This window comes from Schistocerca gregaria, chromosome 6, assembly GCF_023897955.1.
Source record: "Schistocerca gregaria isolate iqSchGreg1 chromosome 6, iqSchGreg1.2, whole genome shotgun sequence".
Taxonomy (NCBI): Eukaryota; Metazoa; Arthropoda; class Insecta; order Orthoptera; family Acrididae; genus Schistocerca; species Schistocerca gregaria.
In genome coordinates, this window is record NC_064925.1 from 313,800,487 (window position 1) to 313,824,783 (window position 24,297).

Genomic DNA, 24,297 nt, shown 5'->3' on the forward strand with positions numbered 1-24,297 from the left:
TTCGAACCTGCGACCGTAGCAGCAGCGCGGTTCCGGACTGAAGCGCCTAGAACCGCTCGGCCACCACCGCAGGCAGACGTTTTCAGACGTGCTAATGGTGACTGAGTTGAAAATGGCTCAAAGAACACATATTGATGAGGTTATGAGGGGTAGAATACTAGGGCGACTGGAGGCTGGTCAAACACAGCAGGTCGTAGCACGGGCCCTCCGTGTGGCACAAAGTGTAATCTAAAGATTATGGCAACGATTCCAGCAGATAGGAAACCTGTCCAAGCGCTGCAGTACAGGACGTCCTCAGTGTACAACACCACAAGACGACAGATATCTCACCATCAGTGTCCGGAGACGGCCACGGAGTACTGCAGGTAACCTTGCTTGGGACCTTTCCGCAGCCACTGGAACAGTTGTCTCCAGACACTCTGTCTACAGACGACTGATCAGACATGGTTTATTCGCCTGGAGATCTGCAAGGTGCTTTCACTAACCCCTGGTCACAGGAGAGTCCGTAAAGCCTGCTATCAAGAACACAGTACATGGTCATTGGAACATGGTCATTGGAAAAGTGGTCCCAGGTTATGTTCACGGACGAGTCCAGGTATAGTGTGGTGATCGTCGCCGGGTTCTCATTTGGCATGAACCAGGAACCAGGTACCAACCCCTTAATGTCCTTGAAAGGGACCTGTACGGAGGTTGTGGTTTGATGATGTGGGGTGGGACTATGATTGGTGCACGAACACCCTTGCACGTCTTTGACAGAAGAACTGTAACAGTTCATTTTGCACCAGTATGTCTGCCTTTTCAAGGGTTCTGTGGATCCCACCTTCCTCTTGATGGATGATAACGCACGGCCCCACCGAGCTGCTGTCGTGGAGGAGTACCTTGAAACAGAAGATATCAGGCAAATGGAGTGGCCTGTCTGTTCTCCAGACCTAAACCCCTTGGAGCACGTCAGGGATACACTCGGTCGACGTATCGCTGCACGTCTTAAAACCCCTATTACACTTCAGGAGCTCCGACAGCCACTGGTGCAAGAATGGGAGGCTATACCGCAGCAGCTACTCGACCACCTGATCCAGAGTATGCTAACGAGTTGTGCAGCCTGTGTACGTGTGCATGGTGATCATATCCTATATTGATGTAGGGGTACATGCGTAGGAAACAGTGGCGTTTTGTAGCACGTGTGTTTATGGAGGGATTTCTCAACTTATCACCAATACTATGGAGTTACAGATCTGTGTCGTGTGTGTTCCCTGTGTGCCTATGCTAATAACGCCAGTTGTGTGAAGTGCCACGTTGTGTGGCACCACATTTTGCAAGTATCCTTAATTTATGAGTATGAGTGTAGAAGCATTAGGGTTGACTGATTTTGCACATGGCCATAGCCACGTGCAAACAGCGCGAACAAAGGCAGGAATCGGAAGCAGTGGTCAGACGTAGGAGGTTTCTTGTTGCAGACGTTCGTGTCTGAACGGAACTGAGACTCGTTCTAGTGTAACAATGTCGAGAACGATTACTTAAATGTGACTGGCGTCAAGACTGAAGACAGCTGGGTTTGATGACAGGAAAAGTCGTCTCAGTAACGTAAATGGTCGGATTGCAAGAATTTCCGGCTGAATTATGCCAACAGGGCGTGCGACTAACCAGGCGTACAAAGGCATACATGAAACAATGATCACCAGTACGGAGACGTGAAGACATCGTCCAGCCGCCTTTCGATCTCATCTATGGCGTCTCAACTTGTAACTACAAATGGCATGACAGAAAACTTTTGTTAAATTTTATGAAAAGGATCGATTGCTGCTCAATATACAGCAGAGATGATGCGTCGCAAATAGGCACAAAAAAACACTGTCAAACAAGTAAGCTTTCGGCAAAAAAGGCCTTTATTCGATTTATACAACGGAGATACACACACTCACGCTAATGGAACTCACACACACATGACCACGGCCTCTGGCTGCCGAGGCCAGCTCAACTATCTGCGACTCAACATCTCCGGTATATATAGTGAGTAGGAACCTGTCCTTTTCATAATATTATCATTATTCCATCCTGCATTTTCCTTTCTTAAATAATTGTGAGATCTGTTTAGAAAACCGCCAATCAGTAATTTCAATTTGTGACCAATTTCGTAGTAACATTGAACAAGTTATTAGAATTATTGTAAGGTTATTTTACTTTAAACAGCATTCCTCTTTCCTAAAGCAAATTCAATTTAAATATCAGTATTAGTATTCAAGTTTGTTTGTAGCACAGTATAAAGGTAAAAACATTACAATGTTAAACGCTCCTTCAGAGCAGCATTATTATTGCAAAGACAATATTGTCACCTTCTTATAAGTATTTTTCAAAAATATCTCATTTGTTTACAAAAATTATTTCAAATTAATGTCAATTCAGTGAATTTTTTGGTCAACAATAGTATTGCACTTTTAGCAAATGTACTAAGCATATTAAAATTTAAGTTCACGTTTCCGTCTCGTATCTGAGTTCACCGAAAAATAAAATGTCATTCACACAGGTAACTTTTCAGTCATTAGATTCATCTAAGATCTACTACATATAATTCATGTTCAAAATGTCAGTATGTTCACATTTCTTTCGGTAAGGTGAAAAAAAAATTGCCACTTCAGAGCTGTCGATCTTCGTTGAATTAGTGAATTCCTTAAAGGGGATAACTCACGCTAAGCGATCAGTGCTCTCGTCGGATGTTGCTAAAGTTGTCTGCTGTTATAGACCCTGCTTGGAACCCAAAACCGGAGGAGCGCGTAAGGTAGGAAGTGTGAATATGTACGAGAAGTAGGGCAATGTTCTAGCTGGGTGTGAACTACCCGTCAACTCTGTGCTTCGATGATAAAGTTCGATTTGCTGTTTATTTTGTGTCTTATCCAAATTAAATATTTTCTGCATGAACATGCGCCAAAAAGTTTATTGTTTAGTATCTGTGTAACATGAAGTGTGAATACTGTGTGTAGTATTTGGCTAATCCTCGGCTGACCGAAGTGACAGCGAAATACGTTGTAGAATGCACAGAAAAGGGCCGGCGGTCTGCGTTTTTGTGAACGAGTGCTGCGTGACCAGCAACGGCAGCAAAAAGCCACCGAACACACGGGTGTAGAGGCAGTGCGTGGCTGCCGATTTGAGCGAAGTTACCACATTAAAATTTGAATTATTCACTACATTTCGTCGATGCTAGCTATAAACAACGCCCATTGACGAGGTTATGGGGTCAACAGAGCCAGTTATAAGTGACGTCACATGCACTGAAATTAATTTGGCGTTGCAGGGACTGAAATTAAATAAACGTCCCTTATATTGTAGATGAAAACGACGTCAAAATAGCAGCGACGCGATTTTGGCTCGTCGTTCATGGTACGACTCTTTATCCACAATTTTGATTATATTACTGAAAAATTTTTGTACTGTTGCAATCTGTAAAATAAGAAAAGGATGAACTGTAGCCATGACGTGCATTACTAAACTGTAGACGTCAGGCTTTCACGTCCGATATTTGCGGCGTTTCTGGTATATGTTTTATAGTCACGAGGCCATGATTCACAATATAATTCCTTGCTTAAAACTTCGTTTTCCAGTACTGGAGACATATATAGAGGCTTTAACGGCTCAGAAAGAAGCTGCAGTCCCTAGAAATCTCAGCAAGGCATCCAGGCAACGGTCTGTTCGTGCGTCCTTAGATCGCTGCCTAAGATAGCGAAGTCGCGCCGACATCTGATGTGGAGAATTTGAAGGGGAAGTATTGGAGCTGTTTCTTTTACTTAGAACTAATGTGCACAACTTCTCTAACGTCAATTCTTTTCGTTTCTCTCCACGTTGTTTTTGTGCCTTTGAATTTCCATGACCTCTCTGTACATTCTTGCACAGTGATGATCAGAGCTAGCTAAAATCATAGATCATGCACTGGGATCAGGAAACCATCAAATCCGTTTCTCCGATACTACAGTTTTAACAAGATCTACATGTTACTGTGTACACAGAAGTCAGAGAAAGATAAACAAGACATATAAAGATAGACAAGACATATCCTGTATGAATTTAATGTATTTTGATCTATCAGTATACAGCTTTTCTACATTATGATGGTTGCTAAAATTGAAATAGGTTGAGAATAAGGAAGTGTATGTACAGTTGGCGGCTCGAAATGCATTTCTTCAAATAGTTGACGGCGATAAACAGTTACGTATACAAGGCTTTAATATCGTTGAGATCTTCCTAAGAGCAGTTTTCATAGTCCGTAACAAAAAAATGCTTACAGAGACACTTATATTTATGATGTGCTTAATCTTAATTGACGCTAGTGAAATTTGGAGTGAGTCAAGTGAATTTTTCCGCTCGCCTCAGGGGCAGAGGGGTAAGTTGCGTGCCCATTGCGTGTTTAGAGGATGTGAGAGGACGAATGCTTCCTTTGTCTTCCAGTACTGACAACACTTGACACGTAAGTAACCTGGATTTGTGAATGGACAATACAGATACAGTTCTCTTCAAATGCGGTACTTATTTCCCGAAAGGAACATTAAATTAATTAGGGCAGTTGTATCACAAGACATGGGTAGGAAAGTAATGACATTTCAATTATTTAGTGAACATTCGTGATCGTGTTTCATAATGCTTAATGCATTTACATATAGGGCGTTCGCAAACACCGTTACAAACCTCTAGGACGTGTTGGGGGGAGTGACTACATTATACTTCAATAGGAACCCATGTCTGGAAGCGTACTTTTTCTGTTCTATGACTTTTCGATTCAGTTGTCCGCCTGCTTAGATGCCAGTACGGTTGCTCAGCATGTTCGATTAGAGGGCTGCTTTCCATTTGTAATAATAATAATAAAAACCTGAGCAAAGGAATCAACGATCAACTTGAACGGATGTCTTATCACGTCCGCCCAGACTAAACGCAACGAAAATTACATTAAAAACATCCTGGGCGGTAACGTGCTTGCCTCCCGTGCAAACTGACCCTGGGTTGATTCCCGGCCGAATTGGAGATTTTCTGTGCTCGTGGACTGGGTGTCGCGTTGTCATCATCATTTCATCCTCATCACCGGAGCACAAGTCCTCCAATGTGGCGTCGACTGAAATAAGACCTGCACTTGGCGGTCAAACTTCCCCGGATGGGGCCTCCCGGCCAACAGTACCGTACGCACGTTTCAAATTTTTTTCAATTCAAATGTGTAGGGCGTTCGCTCCTGCTGAGGCAAAGGGGAAAAGTCTCAGAGTTACTTATCCTGGTATGCAATAGGGCACACTGAAAGACGTGGCCGGCCGCAGTAGCGGAGCGGTTCTAGGTGCTTCATTCCGGTACCGCGCAACTGCTACGGTCGCAGGTTCGAATCCTGCCTCGGGCATGGATGTATGTGATGTATTTAGGTTAGTTAGGTTTAAGTAGTTCTAAGTTCTAGGGGACTGATGACCTCCGATGTTAAGTCCCATAGTGCTTCGAGCCATTTGAACCATTTGAAAGACGTGTAGTATATTGGACGGTCACCTGATGTCGCTTAACGTCTATCTTGCTGCGAGACCTATTCAGTGCCTGTGCGTCTCCGATATAGTAATTACGGGTCGGTACAGGTTTTCAGAATACACAAAGAGGCTCCTCGTGTATGGCGCAGGTGCTGGTCGGCTGATCACAAACGATTTTCGCAACGTAGCACGCCATAGCACAAACTTTTTGCCCTTTATGCAGACGATCTGTGAAACAAGTATCTTCACCGTAAGGAGGTAGTTTGTGGTGCTCCACGGAAATGCCGCTTTCCCAAATTTCAAGAAGATATACTGCATCGCAATGAAGAGAACCAATCAACAAGTACTCGAACAAGTGGACGTGCAATGGATATTAATCTCAGTATGGACACACCCCTGCTTCCATGTCGAGTTCTATTCACAGACGAATGTTAGTTGACTACGGACTGTGTTCTGAATTCGCAAAACACCCATGTCTATGTAGACGTATGTTCAGGGATTTCAGCATCAATTTGATATTAACGTGTGGGCAGGTATTCTGGATGGTCATGTGATGGGGCCATACCTCCTTCCACTCAAGCTAAATGGTCTACAAAATGTATTGGATACGATTCCGGGAGCCGTGCCGCTAAATGTGTGTCAGGAATTGTGGTTTCAGCATGATGGTTCACCATCACACTTCTCTTATCTCAACGGACGATATTGTGAAGGGTGGATAAACCGGGGTGACCATCGCGATCGCCGGGCTTAACCCCTACTGACTACTTCTTGTTGGGAGTATGCAACGTTTAATTTTCGCCACTTTTGTAGAGATAGAAGAAGATCTGCTGGCACGAGATCCGTCCACTGCGGCAGAAACTGAAGAGACACTTGTTGGGTTGGGGAGAGTGTACCAGAACATACTTCATAGATAGAATGTCTGTAACAACGTTGGTGATAGCTACATAGAGCCGCTGTCGTAATGCTTCAGTACTGTTCTGTGTATTCAGTATGCTGGAGTCTCTTTCGCTTTGGAATAACGTAAACACGCAATGCTTTAGTGTTAATACAAAAAAAGCACTTAAGCGATAAAAGAATATTTCGTTTCGTTTCCTTTCGAATTGTTACCCAATAATTGCACTGAGTCACGCCTAATTTAGTTTCTCAAGCAGAACTAGATGAATTAAAAGTTTGTACTAAAACCATCATAGAACGGCAAAGGTACGTTCCCGAACCTGGGTTCCTACTCAAAATATTATGTTCTCACTCCCTTCTATAAGTCTCAGAAATTTGTAGCGGAAATTCCCAAACACAATTTTTACAGGGTGACAGCTATTGAACTATATGAAAAAACGTAAACTAGTTAAAAAGTACAGCGCGCGCACACACTTTATTCAACACGTAAACGTCCCTACAGATATTCGGATTTAGGTTATGACAGGTTCGATATGCCTGCCATAATTAGCAATGATGTGGGGCAGACAAATGGCGAAATTCTGAATGATCCGCTGAAGTGTCGGAACAACGATGTTGTCGATGAGCTCCTGAATGGCTGTTTTCAGTTCAGCAATGGTTTCGATGTTACTGCTGTCTTCAATATTTTTTCCATGAGTCTTCTGACTGGTTTGAATTCTTGTCCAGTGTCAACCTCTTCATTTCAAAGTAGGACTTGCAACCTACGTCCTCGTTTATTTGCTACATGCATTCCAATATCTCTCTTCCTCTACAGCGACCTCTAGTGCCATGGAAATCATTCCTCACTTCCTAACAGCTGTCCTATAATCCTGTCCCGTCTCCTTTCCTCTCAGATTCTGCGCAGAACTTCTTTATTCCTTACCTTGGCAATACACCTAATTTTCCATGCTCGACCTAATTTTCAATGCTTCGATTCTCTTGTGTTCCAGTTTCCCCACAGTCCATGTTTCACTACCATACAATGCTGCGCTGGAAACGTACATGCTGAGAGATTTCTTCCTCATATTAATGTCTGTGTTTGATACTAGCAGACTTCTCTTTGCCAAGAATGCTCTTTGCCTCAGTGCTAGTCTGATTTTGATGTCCTCCTTGCTCCGTCCGTCATTGGTCATTTTGCTGCCTAGGTAGCAGAATTCCTTCACTTCATCTACTTCGTGAAGATTACGCCTGATGTTAAGTTTCTCGCTGTTCTCAGTTCTGCTGCTTCTCATTACTTTCGTTTTGCTTCGATTTACTCTCAGTCCATGTTCTGTATTCGTTAGATCATTGCATTTAGCAGGCCCTCTAATTTATAATTCTTCTTATCTTTCAAGCAGGATAGCAATGTCATCAGCGAATTGTATCATTGATATCTTCAGTTTGAGTTTTAACTCCACTCCTGAAGTTTCTTTAATAGAGCCCCACAAAAAGGAGTCGCATGTGTTCAGATCCGTAGAAGATGACTGACAATCGATGTCCATGCCAGTGGCCTCTGGGAACCCCAGAGCCAGAAGGCTGCCCCAGAGTGTTCCTCCACGACATCAAACACTCTACTGCTTCGTTGAGGTCGAGCTCAGTCTCCCGTGAATCACATCTTGTCGAAATCAGAGTCACTTTGGATAATGGGAATGAAATCATCTTCCAAAACCTTCACGTATCGTTCAGTAATCACCGCGCCATCAAGGAACATCGCACAGAGCATTCCGTGACTGGACATGGCCCCCAACACAGTCATCTGTTGAGGGTGAAGAGATTTCTCGATCTCGAAATGCGGATTATCAGTCCCGCAAATGCGCCCGTTTTACTTATTGACGAACGCATCCAAATGAAAGTGGGCTTCGTCGTTAAATCAAATCATGCAAGCCCATATTAATTCCCATCATGCCCCGCAGGCTAACCGTGCAGTTTGAACATCCTAATGCAAACCGTACGACGATTTTATTTCATATAGTTCAATAATTATCATCCTGTAAGTACAAATGCCGTCAATAATAAATTAGTCATCCGCTCAACGCAACAAAACTTCACTAGGCAGTTACAATGCCACAGCTTTGGAGTGGCTGTGTGTGGCAACAATTTCAAACAGAACAATCGACAAGAAGTGTTTCGAGTGCTGCCGACTTTGGATGATCAGCACTTGGGGTCTGACGGCCAACGTATCGCGCCCTTACTATAGGTTGTATTGGAGGCTCATAGCATGCCAGTTTACGTGGGTTACAATTAATAATGAGACCGAGACATATGCGGCTTGAGGCGCCTCCCCACAATGTCAGTATCAGCTCTTGAACAAAAAAGTTTCACAACCAGTTCTCTAAAACTAATTCCATGAGTCTGATGAAACATTACTTTTCTCCTGTCTCCCTGTAGACAAATTCTAGCTAGACTTCGAGTTTATTTGCTTTCCTAACGAGCTTAATTTTATGTAGTCATCATACTGAAACACACTGAGAGCTAGTGAGATGGGATAATCGCCTTTGCTTCACAGACTAATTAAATTTGCCTTTTATTGACAGTATTAACTGGACTAGTGAGACAAAATTGTCTCCTTTGATGTTTCACAATACCATGCTGTGGTTCTAGATGGAGTCAATAGTTTCAGACCGACCGCCGTGTCATCCTCTTCCGAGGGGGTGGTATGGAAAAGCGTGTCATCAGCACACCACTTTGTCGGTCGTTATCGCGTTGCTTGACCTTGGAACAACTACTATTCGTTCGAATAGCTCCTCATTTGGCCTCAAGAGGCTGAATGCATTCCGTGCAGACCTGTTTCACAAACTGACCGATTTTACGTTTTGGTAATCATATTAACTGTATGTATTATAGAGGATTAATGAGACAACGTAGCCTCGTTTGGCTGCTTCACAGGCTTATGTATAGACTTACCGTGAAAGAAATTCAGTTACGTACATTTAAGAAGAATGATGGAGAGTTCGAAAAAGGAGAAAAACATTGTGGGCGATCGTTGCACATTTGTGGGACAACATGAAAAGTGTCTTGACGGGTCGTGCAAGCTTTGGCGGGAGCCAGTCAGTAGGGAAGCTTTGCAGTAAAACTGCTCATCTGCCCTGCATTGTACGTTACATGGCTTTTCAGATTATGGAGCATTACATCCGTTTCCAAGATAAATTTTGGACTCTTGTTTAGAGTGGGAAAGTTAGGCCTTTATTTGTGCTTCCGAATCCTTTAGAACACTTCGTGATCAATATCCTATTTTTACTCAGGCATCTCAGGTTTCAGGTGGCTTATATCGCGTCTCTTCCACTTGTGAAATAAAGGTTCAGGCATTAATGCAAATATTGGTGATTTTCTATTGTCTATTGCGTTCGGTAGTAAGTTAAAGACACACATGGCGGAAATGTACTTGCATATGAAACGTGTTATCTCATGTTCAAATACTGAACATTGCAGTGCGTTTGAGCATTCGCGGTTTTTTTGAACTTATTATCATACTCATTGTTTTTGTTGAGTATAACCATCCATGTGGTTACATAGGAGTTCACTGGATGAAAACGTTCTCGAGAAGTACTACATTCGCTGTAGTTGCCTTTAAAATCTGCGAGGAAATGGCCTGCCTTCAGCACACAGTGAAGATTTAGTAAATACAGGTAAGTTCGTGCTGCCGTGGAACTTGGAGATACGTGCAGACAGATACAGAAACATCGACATAAATTCTGTTACCACACTAGCTCAGGGTTTTCAGAATAATACGAACCATGGACCTTGCCGTTGGTGGGGAGGCTTGCGTGCCTCAGCGATACAGATAGCCGTACCGTAGATGCAACCACAACGGAGGGGTGTCTGTTGAGAGGCCAGACAAACGTGTGGTTCCTGAAGAGGGGCAGCAGCCTTTTCAGTAGTTGAAGGGGCAACAGTCTGGATGATTGACTGATCTGGCCTTGTAACACTAACCAAAACGGCCTTGCTGTGCTGGTACTGCGAACGGCTGAAAGCATGGGGAAACTAGGTCCGTAATTTTTCCCGAGGTCATGCAGCTTTACTGTATGATTAAATGATGATGGCGTCCTCTTGGGTAAAATATTCCGGAGGTAAAATAGTCCCCCATTCGGATCTCTGGGAGGGGACTACTAAAGAGGATGTCGTTATCAGGAGAAAGAAAACTGGCGTTCTACGGATCGGAGCGTGGAATGCCAGATCCCTTAATCGGACAGGTAGGTTAGAAAATTTAAAAAGGGAAATGGAGAGGTTAAAGTTAGATATAGTGGGAATTAGTGAAGTTCGGTGGCAGGAGGAATAAGACTTCTGGCCAGGTGACTACAGGGTTATAAACACAAAATCAAATAGGGGTAATGTAGGAGTAGGTTTAATAATGAATAGGAAAATAGGAATGAGGGTAAGTTACTACAAACAGCATAGTGAACGCATTATTGTGGCCAAGATAGATACGAAGCCCACACCTACTACAGTAGTACAAGTTTATATGCCAACTAGCTCTGCAGATGAGGAAGACATTGAAGAAATGAATGAGCAAATAAAAGAAATTATTCAGATAGTGAAGGGAGATGAAAATTTAATAGTCATGGGTGACTGGAATTCGGTAGTAGGAAAAGGGAGAGAAGGAAACGTAGTAGGTGAATATGGACTGGGGCAAAGGAATGAAAGAGGAAGCCGTCTGGTAGAATTTTGCACAGAGCACAACTTAATCATAGGTAACACTTGGTTCAAGAACCATAAAAGAAGGCTGTATACATGGGAGAAGCCTGGAGATACTAAAAGGTATCAGACAGATTATATAATGGGAAGACAGAGATTTAGGAACCAGGTTTTAAATTGTAAGACATTTCCAGGGGCAGATGTGGACTCTGACCACAATCTATTGATTATGACCTGTAGATTAAAACTGAAGAAACTGCAAGAAGGTGGGAATTTAAGGAGATGGGACATGGATAAACTGAAGCATCAGGAGGTCTGGAAAAATATCTTTGGGTCACTTTGCATAAATGTGTATTTTTTGTCTCCTTTCTTGTATTTCACTAAATTTATTTTACCACAATGGTTCGTAATCACTGCAATACGTAACAGGACTTCTTTGCCGATGACTTTGTTACCTCAAACTTTGTGGAACTTAAGGGCACCCGAGGTAAGTTACGAGTCTGTGTTTTACAGAATAAATCTCTCTGAATTCCCTCACCTCCCTACGTTACTTTTTAAAAAAGACATAAAAAGATCAAGCCACTTGAAATATGTTTTGAACTATTGGCTCCATATCTCAAAATACTCAGCACAGTATTCTCTACGGTCTAAATACACTCCTGGAAATGGAAAAAAGAACACATTGACACCGGTGTCTCAGACCCACCATACTTGCTCCGGACACTGCGAGAGGGCTGTACAAGCAATGATCACACGCACGGCACAGCGGACACACCAGGAACCGCGGTGTTGGCCGTCGAACGGCGCTAGCTGCGCAGCATTTGTGCACCGCCTCCATCAGTGTCAGCCAGTTTGCCGTGGCATACGGAGCTCCATCGCAGTCTTTAACACTGGTAGCATGCCGCGACAGCGTGGACGTGAACCGTATGTGCAGTTGACGGACTTTGAGCGAGGGCGTATAGTGGGCATGCGGGAGGCCGGGTGGACGTACCGCCGAATTGCTCAACACGTGGAGCGTGAGGTCTCCACAGTACATCGATGTTGTCGCCAGTGGTCGACGGAAGGTGCACGTGCCCGTCGGCCTGGGACCGGACCGCAGCGACGCACGGATGCACGCCAAGACCGTAGGATCCTACACAGTGCCGTAGGGGACCGCACCGCCACTTCCCAGCAAATTAGGGACACTGTTGCTCCTGGGGTATCGGCGAGGACCATTCGCAACCGTCTCCATGAAGCTGGGCTACGGTCCCGCACACCGTTAGGCCGTCTTCCGCTCACGCCCCAACATCGTGTAGCCGGCCTCCAGTCGTGTCGCGACAGGCGTGAATGGAGGGACGAATGGAGACGTGTCGTCTTCAGCGATGAGAGTCGCTTCTGCCTTGGTGCCAATGATGGTCGTATGCGTGTTTGGCGCCGTGCAGGTGAGCGCCACAATCAGGACTGCATACGACCGAGGCACACAGGGCCAACACCCGGCATCATGGTGTGTGGAGCGATCTCCTACACTGGGCGTACACCGCTGGTGATCGTCGAGAGGACACTGAATAGTGCACGGTACATCCAAACCGTCATCGAACCCATCGTTCTACCATTCCTAGACCGGCAAGAGAACTTGCTGTTCCAACATGACAATGCACGTCCGCATGTATCCCTTGCCACCCAACGTGCTCTAGAAGGTGTAAGTCAACTACCCTAGCCAGCAAGATCTCCGGATCTGTCCCCCATTGAGCATGTTTGGGACTGGATGAAGCGTCGTCTCACGCGGTCTGCACGTCCAGCACGAACGCTGGTCCAACTGAGGCGCCAGGTGGAAATGGCATGGCAAGCCGTTCCACAGGACTACATCCAGCATCTGTACGATCGTCTCCATGGGAGAATAGCAACCTGCATTTCTGCGAAAGGTGGATATACACTGTACTAGTGCCGACATTGTGCATGCTCTGTTACCGGTGTCTATGTGCCTGTGGTTCTGTCAGTGTGATCATGTGATGTATCTGACCCCAGGAATGTGTCAATGAAGTTTCCCCTTCCTGGGACAATGAATTCACGGTGTTCTTATTTCAATTTCCAGGAGTGTAACTTATGCCTCAAAAATTTGGTACCCTTATCTATAAAAGTAGCGGCCCCTCTTAGACTTATGTGATACTAATATCATGACTGCGTCGCCATCCACTGCAACTTGTAAGACCCCCCCCCCCCCCCCCCTCCCCCATATATCGTTTTCTTTCTCTGTCTTGTGTATTTAAAGTTTAAAACGTATCTCATGAAAACGGAGGCCAAGGCATCCACTAGAGATATTTAACTGACATTAATAAGACCTCCTGCTAGTAAAGGAAGGCGCAGTCTTCAATTTTTCTCTGCGAGCAGTATGGAGAAGCCTTGCTGTTTTCGCCCTGTTTTTCTTGTTCCAGCTGCCGTCGTGGAACATCAACAGATTAGTCTCTCATTAACTTTGAATATACAGAATTCGTTTAATGTTTACTTTATCTAGACCATATCCTTGTGAATTAATGCTGTGTAATAACCCGATTTTCATTCAAGCTATTACGTGAAAGGAGACACAAAAATTCAGACGTGAGTCTAGTCGGTCATTCGCGTAATGTGAAATGCTAATTAATCAGATCATTTTCATTTATTTGTGCACCACTGGACCTGCAGTCTCCCAGAAACGAAGTCCGACATTTAATTAACCATACCGCATAACGGGATTGACTGATCGCATTATGCGTATAATTTTCAAAATTACGACAGTCCAAGTCTGTAACTTAGAAATTTCCATGGCAGCCAGGTTTCAATGTATGTCATGACCCGAGGGTACGTAAACAAATTTCAGTGGTTAACTTATAACATAAATACCCACATCAAATAAAGCTTTGAATCAAGTCGGTTCCGAGAGTTTCGGAACCTGTGCAGGAAATTGGAATAGAGATCAAATAACATCATTTCTGGCCTTTATATTGCTTATCAAAACCAAATGTTGCATGTTGTACCACCATACAGCTAGAACTGCAGAGCTGGTGATCCAGATTGCTGTACACACCGGTATCTCTTAATACCCAGTAGCAAGTCCCGTTGCATTGATGCATGCCCGTATTCGTCATTGCATACTATCCACAAGTTCATCAAGGCACTGTTGGTCCAGATTGTCCCACTCCTCAACGGCGATTTGGCGTAGATCCTTAGAGTGGTTGATGGGTCACGTCGTCCATAAACAGCTCTTTTCAAACTACCTCAGGCATGTTCGAGAGGTTCATGTCTGGAGAACATGCTAACCACTCTAGTCGAGCGATGTCATTATGATGGATGGGGGCTCGAGTTGTCGTCCATGAAGACGAATGCCTCGCCAATATGCTGCCCATATGGTTGCACTATCAGTCGGAGGATGGCATTCACGTGTTGTACAGCCGTTACGGCGCCTTCCATGACCACCAGCGCCTTATGTCGGCGCCACATAATGTCACCCCAAAACATCATGGAACCTCCACCTTGCTATACTCGCTGGACTAAGGCGTTCAACCTGATCGGGTTGCCTGCAAACACGTCTCCGACGATTGTTTGGTTGAAGGTATATGCGACACTCATCGGTGAAGAGAAATGATGCCAATCCTGAGCGGTCCATTCGGCGTGTTGTTGGGCCTATATGTACCGCGCCGCATGGCGTCGTGGTTGCAAAGATCGACCTTACCATGGACGTCGGGATTCAAGTTGCGCATCATGCAGCCTAATGCGCAGAGTTTGAGTCGTAACACGACGTCCTGTCGCTGTGCGAAAAGAATTATTCAACATGGTGGCATTGCTGTCAGGGTTCCTCCGAGCCATAATCAATTCGGTAGCGGTCATCCACTGCATTAGTAGCCCTTGAGCGGCCTGAGCGAAGCACGTCATCGGCAGTTCCTGTCTCTCTGTATCTCCTCCATGCCCGAAGAACATCGCTTATGCTCACTCCGAGACGCCTGGACATTTCCCTTGTTGCGAGCCCTTACGGGACATAGTAACAATGCGGACGTCATCGAACTGCAGTATTGACCGTCTAGGCATGGTTGAGCTACACACAACAAGAGCTGTATACTTCCTTCCTGGCGGAATGACGAACTGTTCGGCTGCCTAACTCCCTCTGTCTAATCGGCGCTACTCATGCATGGTCGTTTACATCCTTGGGCTGGTTTAGTGACACCTCCAAACGGTCAAAGGGACTGTGTCTGTAATACAAGATCCACAGTTAACGTCTGTTCTGGGAACCGGGGTGATGTAAATCTTTTTTTGATGTGCATACAATTAGCAATATATCTTTCAGATTTCCATATGTATATAAGAGCCAAAGAAACTAATAAACTGACACACTTGCGTAATATCGTGTAGAACCCCGCGAGGACGCTGAAGTGCCGCAACAAGACCTGGCATGGACTCGAGTAATGTCGGAATTAGTGCTGGAGGGAACTGACACCATGAATCCTGCAAGGCTGTCCATAAATCCGTAAGAGGGGGTGGAGAAGAGAAGGCACGTTGCAAGGCTTCCCAAATATGCTCAATAGTGTTCATGTCTGAGGAGTCTGGTGGCCAGCGGAAGTGGTTAAACTCAGAAGAGTGTTCCTGAGGTCACCCTGTAGCAATTATGGATGTGTGGCGTGTCTCATTGTTCTGCTGGAATCGCCCTAATCAATCGGAATGCACAATGGGAATGAATGGAAGCAGGTGATCAGACACGATGCTTACGTACGTGTCACCTGTCAGAGTCGTATCTGGGGTATCAGAGATCCTATATCACTCTAACTGGTCACTCCCCACTCCATTACAGAGCCTCCACCAGCATGGACAGTCCCCTGCTGACATGCAGGGTCCATGGATTCATGAGGTTGTTCCCATACCAGTACACGTCCATCCGCTCCACATAATTTGAAACGATGCTCGTCCGACCATGCAACATGTTTCCAGTCATGAACAGTCCAATGTCGGTGGTGAATGGCCCAGGGTAAGCGTAAAGCTTTGTTTCGTGCAGCCATCAAAGACACATGATTGGGCCTCGGCTCCAAAAGCCCATATCGATGATGTTTCGTTGAATGGCTCACACGCTTAGGAGAGAGTTGCTTCCGAGATGGCGAGCTGTATGGAGCTGCGCCGGCCGCCTCCCCTTGGCGAACACCGACAAGGTAATGAATGCACGCGATGCCGCATTTTTGAGCGCATAAGGCTTCACTCAGAACTGCAGAAGTCTCATCTGTTACATCCCCTTTTTACGTAATACTAGTGTCGATCGTCAATTGAAACTCATGGTATTCACATTTGCTACGTAAGTTAAAATCTGAAATGCGATGATTTTTCTGTTATATGATTATTGAGAAGCCACATCAGCCACAGTAATTTACGACAAGTTAGATAAGTAATTAAAGATAATTGAGAGTGACGATAGACCATTTTGGTAGTTTTCTCTTTTGTGAAACTTAATTTAAACCTAGATTATAGATGTGATATGGCATAGGTCATCCTTCGATCCATTGTAGAACTTGGAAACCCATTCAGGGAATATTCGTTCACATTTTTGTTGAACGCAGTTGGTTTTTATCATTCTGTATTAAAACATCTCCTTTTATCAATAGTGCAATTTATAAACAACGTTTTGTGAGTAGAATAAAATTTCCAATGGTAAACTTAACTGCTTTTTCGACGTTATTTTACCAGCTAACTAAAAATAGGAAAGCCTTGAAACCCTTCCACTAAATTTAGTTAGTATTAAGATTCTTTTGCAGGGAGTCCAGTGGAGCTGACGCTCAAATCATTAAATATTTGGTTATATCATCGCTCGTCTCACTGAACTTTTCTAAACTCTACATGTCATGTGTGGTCTGGCGTCTCCTTACCAGCAACAGGTCCCAGGTTCAAAGTAGTCAATTCCCTAAAAATCACGCTCAGAGCGTCGTTGCGCGAAAGTGGTAGGGAGACACGACTTAGAACAAACAGACACCACGCAGAATGTTAGAACAAGTCTGCTGATGGTGACAATTACAAATACGTGGGTGTTGTATATCCATACCAGGAAGAAAAAGACGTCGACGAGCAGTTGCTAACTGCTAGTTTTGTTAGCTTGTAAAAGGATGATATTATTAATGGACCTGCTTGCAAGTATGGTGACGATGGCACATACGCTAATACTGCCACAAGCTCACCTCCAGATGCTTCTATCACTCCTGCAGATGAAGAAGTAAAAATAAAAATTATTAAGAGGTGATCTGCCGGATTTTTTATCAGTAGGTTTGAAGAACACATAAGTGTTATGGAGATGCTTCTGGGACCAAAATAAGAATCCTTGGAGGGAAAACGACGTTCTTTTCGAGAAACCCCATTGAGAAAATGTATATAACCAGCATTTGAAGTTGACTGCCGATCGGTTCTACTGACACCAAAATACACTACGCATGAGGATAATGAAGAGACGATATGAGCAATTAGGGCTCGTATGAGGGCAGACACACACTCGTTTTCCCTTGCTGTGTTTGTGAATGGAACAGGAAAGGAAATGACTAGTAGTCGTACAGGGTATCCGCGCCACGCATCGTACTGTGGCCTGTGGAGTACCTGTGTAGATGTAGATAGATCATATGTGTGAAAGAGGTGTATGCATATGTCATTAATAACAATAATAATAATAATAATGGTAATTCCCAGTATTTAGATGGCGAATCATCTATGTTTGTAAAGCTACATAAGTATTTCAGCCACTCATCGTTCTTAGCACTGATAGAAATATGAACTCCAACATTTTGTTCAGATTGGCATCAATGTCCTGCTCAACGAGAGCAGATGTGGTTTGATTCGAATTAATGGCTTCCAATTATTCATCCAGCTTGACATAAGCATCAGTCTCAACGTGACTGAGGGTTTATCAAACCAATTCACATATGGAGCAGTGGGTAATTCTTTCATTCGAATGTTGTAATCTTATTGAAGAAGGGAAAGCTTTACTTACATAACTACACTCCTGGAAATGGAAAAAAGAACACATTGACACCGGTGTGTCAGACCCACCATATTTGCTCCGGACACTGCGAGAGGGCTGTACAAGCAATGATCACACGCACGGCACAGCGGACACACCAGGAACCGCGGTGTTGGCCGTCGAACGGCGCTAGCTGCGCAGCATTTGTGCACCGCCCCCATCAGTGTCAGCCAGTTTGCCGTGGCATACGGAGCTCCATCGCAGTCTTTAACACTGGTAGCATGCCGCGACAGCGTGGACGTGAACCGTATGTGCAGTTGACGGACTTTGAGCGAGGGCGTATAGTGGGCATGCGGGAGGCCGGGTGGACGTACCGCCGAATTGCTCAACACGTGGAGCGTGAGGTCTCCACAGTACATCGATGTTGTCGCCAGTGGTCGGCGGAAGGTGCACATGCCCGTCGACCTGGGACCGGACCGCAGCGACGCACGGATGCACGCCAAGACCGTAGGATCCTACGCAGTGCCGTAGGGGAACGCACCGCCACTTCCCAGCAAATTAGGGACACTGTTGCTCCTGGGGTATCGGCGAGGACCATTCGCAACCGTCTCCATGAAGCTGGGCTACGGTCCCGCACACCGTTAGGCCGTCTTCCGCTCACGCCCAAACATCGTGCAGCCCGCATCCAGTGGTGTCGCGACAGGCGTGAATGGAGGGACGAATGGAGACGTGTCGTCTTCAGCGAGGAGAGTCGCTTCTGCCTTGGTGCCGATGATGGTCGTATGCGTGTTTGGCGCCGTGCAGGTGAGCGCCACAATCAGGACTGCATACGACCGAGGCACACAGGGCCAACACCCGGCATCATGGTGTGGGGAGCGATCTCCTACACTGGCCGTACACCGCTGGTGATCGTCGAGGGGACACTGAATAGTTCACGGTACATCCAAACCGTCATCGAACTCATCGTTCTACCATTCCTAGACCGGCAAGGGAACTTGCTGTTCCAACAGGACAATGCACGTCCGCATGTATCCCTTGCCACCCAACGTGCTCTAGAAGGTGTAAGTCAACTACCCTGGCCAGCAAGATCTCCGGATCTGTCCCCCATTGAGCATGTTTGGGACTGGATGAAGCGTCGTCTCACGCGGTCTGCACGTCCAGCACGAACGCTGGTCCAACTGAGGCGCCAGGTGGAAATGGCATGGCAAGCCGTTCCACAGGACTACATCCAGCATCTCTACGATCGTCTCCATGGGAGAATAGCCGCCTGCATTGCTGCGAAAGGTGGATATACACTGTACCAGTGCCGACATTGTGCATGCTCTGTTGCCTGTGTCTATGTGCCTGTGGTTCTGTCAGTGTGATCATGTGTGTGATGTATCTGACGACAGGAATGTGTCAATAAAGTTTCCCCTTCCTGGGACTGCATTCACGGTGTTCTTATTTCAATTTCCAGGAGTGTATTTTATTATTATTCATGCATGCAGAGATAGATTGATATGGAGAGGGATATAATCACATTTACATTCAGTTTCTTTTAGTGAGGGCAAAGGCATGATCCCATCTCATTCTGCATAATGGGCATGCTTACCAGCCATATCACACTCCTCTGCAGACCTGCATTTCATCTTTAGAAATGGCGTCTCTGAGCAGATTGTAAACCTGATGATACCACTCAGCAAAAAGCCTCTTTTATATAGGCTGCAAGATCTTACCAGCAATGGTAAGCGAGCAGTTAATTCTACCACGCCCTGTGACAGCTGGCCACAACAGGCAGCACAGTCATCACCTTCCAAGAGACAATACTGTATATGGGTGGTAGCTGGTGGCAGAATGCGACGCAGTGACTGGTCTGCTGTGGCTACATCCATGGCCCCCTGCCCAGAGGGTGTGCTTCCGTTTACGTGCAGAAAGGAGATTATGAAGAAGATACATTTCGCAGATGAGGTATGTACTTTGTTTCACATATTAAATGACTGGGATTATTCTCCATACGTGGTGGCTCAGATGGATTCCAGGCAACAGGTCGCAATCGACCATGGAACACCATACGGAGGAGACATCTAAATATACGCATTCTTCACGAACTGTACAGGCAGCATATGAAGAAAACGAACCTGAAAATGCCTGTAAGTGGGGAGGGGTTGAAAAAATAAAAGTTTTTGTTTATTTTAAAGAAGATATCATTTACTGGTAACTTGACTTACATGTATTATCTGAAGCATACATAAAACTAGTTCTTTTGTTCTTCACAATACAGTAATTTGAGTCGTCTAATTGATGGGCGGCTATACTCTTCGAGGTTTCTAATTGAGTATTCTTGAAAATTTCACGCAACCACAACGCTTCTCCAATGTGCTGCAACTGTGTTAACCACACTAGTCTGTTTTAGTCTAACCACACGTTACGGTATTGAACAGTTTCGGCAAGGCTACAGTTGTGGATAAGATCGTCAATACGCGTACATCGTTGTTAAATGTGACGAATGCAACATGCTTAAAATAATATCATTAACACTCATCATAAAAGCCTCTTACATCCACAATGATGAGGTTTCATCATGGAATGCCTCAGGTGTAAGCAGCACCTCCAAATTTATATTTGTCACTGTACGATTCCTCTGAGAGGTAAGTAATTTGTCATATGATCATGCAACAATAACGCACACTGCAGTTTATCAGGAGAAATTGTCTGTTGATTCGAATTCAGTAGCGATACATGTAGTTCTTGATTTGTTGCTTTCATTTTGCTACAAACAATAGATCACCAAAACTGGCTTTAAATCTTTAAACTGCTTTGGGGCGAACATGCATCAAAATTCATTGTCCTGGTAGTATTCCGAGCAAACCTTTGAGTACACATCGTATAGTTGGCCTATATAGTTATTTTCATAGCTAAGCTGTAGATTAATGTATGAGTACCATACAGAATTCAAGTGCACTTTTGCACTGTTTAACATACAGTTGTTGAATACCCTGATATTCTTTTCATAGTTCTCCTCCTGTCTGTTTTCAGTGTCAGAATAATTAAGTGAGGGATTTCTAATAGAACTGATGTCTTAATCACCCAAGTCTATCTTCATGTTGTCGCTAGTACGAGTACTGGATACTCGTGAAGCTCACTCCGCATGAATGTATTCAACACAGCTTTATTCTCTTTTTGCTCCCTCTTGAATGTAGCCATTACTATATGTAGTAAGTTATACGACAATCGGTTCTATTTAGCGTTCATAATGACGTGTCTATCGTCCTCAAAGAACCACATGGACATTACGAGTGGGATACACATAAGTGTTAACTTATCAATTCATCCAGCAATTTGTACAAATTCAGATCTAATGCAGTAGAAAAGTATGTTCCGAAGGTCGATGTGATTCCAATGTCTATTGTGCCATCGACGTTGATGTCATTAAGCTCATATCTTGTTTCTTGAAACAGGAAGGTAAATGTATTTCAAATATGTTGCTGCTGTAGGGGATTCTTCATAAATTTGCTTCCATGTATAGAAAACTTTTGCGTGGGAGTATTAAATTACTTGGTCGTTGAATAGGAATCCTTATCTCGTTATTATTATTAAATATTGGCGACAAAAAATGTTTGTGGCAGAAAAATTTCTGGTGAGTGATCCGTTTCACATATTGTTTGTCACGTTACGGCAAGTGACATCATTACACAGTTCCTACGCTATATATTTAAGAAACTCGTAGTAATTGTGTGTTATGTTGTTCTTCCACTGTGAAGTGGTCTACTCTACTTTATATGCATGTTGCTTCAAGTAAAGATCGACAATATTTCCGTTCTGCCCGCAATCAGTACTAACAATGTTATGCACCAGTTGTCAGACATGTGATACTTTTACCACAATATGCCTTAGGGGTACGTTTCACCATTATCAAGTGCTATACTACAACGAAACATAGGAATACTATACCTACACGTACTGGCAACCATATAAAAATATTTATATAGACCCATGTATAATAAAACTTTTAGGCCATTATTTATTTGTTTATGTATTTATTGCTTATTTAGCCTGACCAGATTAGGGCATCAAAGCTCTCTCTTACACCTGATCAGGAACAACACATAGCAAAGGTACTGCAAAACATCTCCAATAATGATGGTAATAATAAGGCAAGGGGTTGACGAGATTGAGCAGCACAGTGTATGAGAGAGATGGCTACTGCGGTAGAAGGTGTCTCTTGGAGTTTGAAATTTAATTTCTCTGATATTTTCGAGGAACATTGTTCTAGAGTTTGGTTTCTGATACAGAAAATGATTTAGGGGACATTTCAGTGCTGTTGGATGGTATGCACAGAATTTTACTTTTTGAGAACGAGTATTTGTACTGTGCTGTTCGGATAGTAGAATAAGAGTTGAAGACAAATAGGAGTGAGTGTAATGATTGAGAAAATGATAGAGAAAATATAGATTATGATAGTCCCTATGCTTATTAGCACACAGCCTTGATAACTGTTCATATGATGGTGCGGTATGGTAGAGAAAGCACATGTCGCTATTGTATCACACACAAGCATTCATCACAAGTACCGGAATACATGAGCTTTCGTATGAAACTATTTGGAGAACTCCATTTCCACAGTCAAGTAGTGTCTCTATGAGCTGTCAAAACATAAAATAAAGCAGAATTATCAAACATAACACTGTTCATAGGACACCTCTTACAGCCATGTTACACTCCTATAAATTAAAGGAAACCGCTTTCACCTACCAAAGATATTACTTTCTTGCAACTGATACGTCACAGCCTCCAATAATGCTACTGTTTTTCATATAACGTATGATCATGAAATGTCAAGTCCAAGGAAATACTAAATACCCATACTACACCTCTGTTGCAAGGTGTGCATCTTCATAGAATGAGCAACCGAAATCATTAATATCACATCTCTCAAAGAGACTACTGTCGGTCATAAAACGGAATGGCTATGGGAATAGACAGTGTATTAGCAGTAAAGATGACGGACAACTTCTTGAAAGCATAGCATACAACTGTTTTAAAGAAAAATAGTAGGTAAGGCGATAAAATACATATGTAATGATACGTTGATGATATACAGTGTATTACCGATATGAGGAACAGACCAACGACTTAGCGATTGATGTTAATAAAATCATTAAGATTAAAGTATTTACAGTAGACCAAGAGCAGCTGGGAGTTTTAAATTTTCTTGATTTGAGGATCAATACCAACAATAAAAGGCTTGAGATACATTTACAGGTGCAGTAATTGAGAAGACCTCATGCTCTCCCCCCTCCCCCAAATGTAAATTAGCATTCTCCAAAAATGTTGTGCTGAAGGCCAATCGCATGCCCATAAGTCCTGAAGGATGTAGAAATGAAATCACTTAGGAGAATAGTGGTAAAAATTGTTTTGATGCAGATTTAACAGATAGTATGGATGCAGCGGTACCACACACAAGTCAATGAAACGATAATAATCAGCGAAAATATAGTCATACCGTGTTGGGGGATTATCATACATAAATTGGGGAGGCTATTCAGCAAAAAATTTAGGGATAAAAATTGCAGTCAGGACCGATAATAACTGGAGCAGAGACTGAAACATAAGAGTGGCACATGAGAGAAGTGGTTGGGGGAAGTGGGAATTTATCAAATAACAGGTGAGAAATGTGAAATGAATTATGTGGAGAAGACAGGAAGAAACTTTAATGTAAGATTTAAAGAGCATGTTGGTAAGGACGTGGCTCTTCTGTGGTGGTGAAGCAGGTTTGAATGAACAGCATTCGTTGGGTAACATTACAGACAACATGAGGGTATTACAATTTGAAGTTATAAAGGGTGCCTGTTGTCAGATTTAGAGAAAGTGGAGATTTTTTTCTGTTTTAAGGAAGAAATGTGGCAGCTTGTTAAATAAGGGGTTAAAAGTGTCCAAGGGGAGTATCCTCGCCCGCTTGAGCGATGTATTCCTTGGCAGCGGCCACCAACTTGTTTTAGTTAGCGGCATTAGATTTACTGCTTTTAGCTGGTCGTTCTATATGAATGCAGTGTAGTGCTAGGAGTACATGATCCTTTGATGAAATTAAAACCAAAGGTGGTAACATTAAGAGGCCAAAGGGAATTCCACTGCTAAATGCAGAGGAGAGAGTGAATAGGTGGAGAGAGTGCGTTGAAGGCCTCTATGAGGGGGAAGACTTGTCTGATGGGGTGATAGACAAAGAAACAGGAGTCGATTTTGAAGAGACAGGGGATCCAGTATTACAATCAGAATTTAGAAGATCTTTGGAAGACTTACAGTCGAATAAGGCAGAAGGGATGGATAACATTCCATCAGAAATTTAAAATTATTGGGAGAAATGGC